Consider the following 4720-nt stretch of genomic DNA (forward strand, 5'->3'; position numbering starts at 1 on the left):
ATTTCTCTTATTTTAGTCTATCCAAATGCATGATGCCATGTAACCCAAATGGACCATGCCAATCGGGTCAAGTACATACCAAATATAGTTATGGACTTAGACACTAATCCATCAGTCTCCCACTTGGATAAGTGTAAAACTATTATTGCGTATGACTTTAAAACCCGACTAGCAATCATAGCTCTTAAAAGATGTTGCCGTTGAACTCTGAACAAATCAATGACGTGTCCATCAGATAAGGGATCATATATTCCTACATTCTAGATATCATATGGAATGAGACATGGATTAAAATCATTCTCTCTGTCCATTTGTTGTTTCCTGATTTCCGATTTATGACGACCGACTTATTGAACAAATCACATTAGTCCTGGCTTGGCCAAGCACTTTAGGGTGTCATCACTAAATCATCGAGGCGCCCACATATATTGATTTTATCTCGAAGGTAAAAGGAAAGGATAAACTTCGACTCATCTGGCTTGTTCTACTACTTGTTGAATCATACACAAAGGCACGTTTTATAACATCGAGTTACCAATGCGTTTTCGTGCAATCAATGTATAACCAACTCATAGTAACAACTCATATCTCTAGGTTTGAATAATATAAGATGTTATCATCTCATGATCACTCTTGATAAAATCCATTAAGTGACTCCAATGAGCGTGGGTTGAGTCCAATACTCCGAACTACAGGTTTTTATTCTAGATTAGATCTTAAAATTCTTTCAGGATCTTTAAGACTCCCACTGTCCTCTTGACATATAAGACTATCTTACCAAATATTCAAGAGATTGTGCGGATTCTTTATCAATATAAACACTTCACACATGTGGCCTTAGTTGGTCTTTATTTTATCCAAAACATCACAACTTAACAACTTCAAATGTACAAGAGTAGAAAACATTTTACTCTTACATTTGACAAGTGTTATAAACCTTTCTTTAAGAGATGTCACTCAAGTTACAATCTTGGAGTATGACTCTAAGAATTTGACATGGAACGAAGTATGACTCATCTTCTTGATTTAAGCATTTCATCAATTCATGACTCCTCTTCTTAGCCATAAGAATGCACTAAGATCTCCTTAGAAGACCAATTGTGATATGGTTCTTTAATCATTAAGATGATCACAAAACATGATACTAAAGTACTCTCCCATCTTTTCAGATTTGAGAAACTTTTATTCTTCTACCTAATTTGATTCTTCTCATTCGTTCTGCCATACATCGAAACCTTTTCAATTTTTCAGAATTATACTTAAACAGGTAAGTATAACCATATTAATTAAACTTTAGTAAATCATGAAGAATAGTCTTATCGATCTTTTGTGGTGGACTTGACTAGTGCACAAGAATTTATACTCGATCCCTTAGTCCTTCACTTGACACACATACAAATGTGAACAAGGAATTAGTCTTAATTTTCCAAAGATGAAAATTCTCATTAATCATACTATACAACTTGTATGATTCAAAGTTTCTATCCACCTGAAACTTGGGTGATGAGAATATTTCCTTATTTCGTAAATTTAGACACTACCACAAATGCAAGAAGTCTAAATTCATGCCATTTACCTAAATCTGTTAGATTCTAAACTTATATGCATTGATCCTCATGTAATGATTATGCACAAAGTCACAAAGACTTGTCAACATACATTACAGAGTATTCCAACGGAGACCAACTCCGTGGAAACGAAGTCTCAAATTCGAAGAACATTGCTTTGAACATCCTTCAGGCATTAAGTTTCCTAATCTTACATAGATTTGATGAATAACTTCTACCTATGGGAATATCTCCATATTCTCATTTTGACTATCACTTCTGAACAAGAGTTGCCTCTTTTCAGAAAATGTCATTATGGTCTTTCCAAAATTTACATTGTACTTCCAACAGTCCCTAAGTAACCAATCTTTGCTAAACCTTAGATTGTCCTTGACAATTGATTAATCATTTTAGTCATATCCAATTCTAGACCTTTTCCCTTCATAATGCCCTAGGCATTTGGAAAATTTTAGAAAGGATGAATATTATAGCACATGCAATCAATCCTATATCTGAAGCATATGGGACACGATTCATGACGTCTCACATAAAGACATGATACTAGACCAGTCCTTTTGCTACAATATTTCTATTTGCCAAGTTCTCCTAATTCAGATTATGAAAAGGTATGCCTTAATCATAATCAAATTTTAGAATGCAAATAATGGACCCATGTATATAATTTCCTTATGTTGAGCCATTCCAACACAAAATTCATATATATCCTTGACTAAAGATGATTAAAACCTCAATCTAAGCTTTTCGAATTGAAATGAAGCATAATTTCCTCTCCCTTAATTATAGCAAAACAACTTTTCAACCCCTACGACTTCACGAATTGAAACTTTTGTTTTATATAATTAACATTGCTATCTTGCAATACTAATAATAATTATCATGCTCCCACTAACATGATGATTATTAGCATAACACTTATGCTCCCACTAGCTTTGACATGTACGTAGAAATCAGCTAGACTTCTAGAAATCAACACCTTATTGACTTTCTAACCAAAGTTCAGATTTCTGATACGAGATAGTTTTGATAAGACTTTATCAGAATCACACACCTTTCCTCAGATAGCTCACATGTGTGTGTAAAATATTTCAGAACTATGAAAAGGGATTCCATAATCATAGTCTAAATTGTTTTGACCTTTTCCATTCCTCACAAGTCCATGTTAGTGTGCCGGTTAACCACACACGCTCCACTAACGGCTTTGAGAATGCAAATATCAGAACTGTTATCTACTTAAAATCTAATTAGTGAAAGTGTTTCCTCAGCATCATATTCATGAATCGGTGAGAAACCATATGGAACTTACATTTTATTGTGCATGTCTTTTTATCCATGTGAATTTGTCAAAACCATAATAACAGGACAAGGATAATGAAAAATCCAAACTCATATGGACTGAACTCAATCCTAATTTCTTGCCACCTGGCAACAACAGGGCCTGCCATTGCTTCGAAGTTGTTATGCTACCAATTGAGAACTCCCATAAGTCATATGCAAAGCCAACTTCAACTGGAATTGGCACAAAAATAGAAATATGTCAACACGATAAGTTATAAACCTCACGTCGTGTGCTAGTGTCAAACTACAGGTTTTTATTCTTGATTAGATCTTAAAATTCTTTCAGGATCTTTAAGACTCCCGCTGTCCTCTTGACATATTAGACTATCTTGCCAAATATTCAAGAGATAGTGTGGATTCTTTATCAAGATAAACACTTCACATATGTGGCCTTAGTCGGTCTTTGTTTTATCCAAAACATCACAACTTACCAACTTCGAATGTACAAGAGTAGAAAACCTTTTACTCTTACATTTGACAAGTGTTATAAACCTTTCTTTAAGAGATGTCACTCAAGTTACAATCTTGGAGTGTGATTCTAAGAATTTGATTTGGAACGAAGTACGACTCATGTTCTTGATTTAACCATTTCATCAATTCATGACTCCTCTTCTTAGCTATAAGAATGCACTAAGATGTCCTTAGAAGACCAATTGTGATATGGTTCTTTAATCATTAAGATGATCACAAAACATGATACTAAAGTACTCTCCCATCTTTTCGGATTTGAGAAACTTTTATTCTTCTTCCTAATTTGATTGTTCTCATTCATTCTGCCATACATCGAAACTTTTCCAATGTTTCAGAATTATACTTAAACTGGTAAGTATAACCATATTTACTAAACTTTAGTAAATCAATGCGAATATTCTTATCGATCTTTTGTGGTGGACTTGACCAATGCACAAGAATGTGTACTCGATCCCTTAGTCCTTCACTTGACTCACATACAAATGTGAACAAGGAATTAGTCTTAATTTTCCAAAGATGAAAATTCACATGCATCATATTATACAACTTGTATGATTCCAAGTTTCTATCCACCTGAAACTTGAGTGATGAGAGTATTTCCTTATTTGGTAAATTTAGACACTACCACAAATGCAAGAATTCCAAATTCATGCCATTTACCTAAACCTATTATATTCTAAACATATATGCATTGATCCTCTTGTAATGATAATGCACAAAGTCACAAAGTCTTATCAACATACATTATAGAGTATTCTAATGGAGACCAACTCCATGGAAACGAAGTCTCAAATTCAAAGTACTTTGCTTTGAACATCCTTCATGCATTAAGTTTCCTAATCTTACACAGATTTGATGAATAACTTCCACCTATGGGAATATCTCCATATTCTCATTTTGACTATTACTCCTGAAAAAGAGTTGCCTCTTTTCAGAATATGTCAATATGGTCCTTCCAAAATTAACATTATACTTCCAACAGTCCCTAAGAATCCAATCTTTGGTAAACCTTATATTGTCCTTGACAATTCCTTAATCATTTTAGTCATATCCAATTCTAGACCTTTTCCCTTCATAATGCCCTAGGCATTTGGAAAATTTTAGAAAGGATGAATATTATAGCACATGCAATCAATCCTATATTTGAAGCATATGGGACACGATTCATGACGTCTCACATAAAGACATGATACTAGACCAGTCCTTTTGCTACCATATTTCTATTTGCCAAGTTCTCGTAATTCAGATTATGAAAAGGGATGCCTTAATCATAATCAAATTTTAGAACGCAAATAATGGAACCATATATAGAATTTCCTTATGTTGAGCCAATCCAACACAAAATT

This window comes from Lactuca sativa, chromosome 4 (assembly GCF_002870075.4).
Source record: "Lactuca sativa cultivar Salinas chromosome 4, Lsat_Salinas_v11, whole genome shotgun sequence".
Classification (NCBI taxonomy): domain Eukaryota; kingdom Viridiplantae; phylum Streptophyta; class Magnoliopsida; order Asterales; family Asteraceae; genus Lactuca; species Lactuca sativa.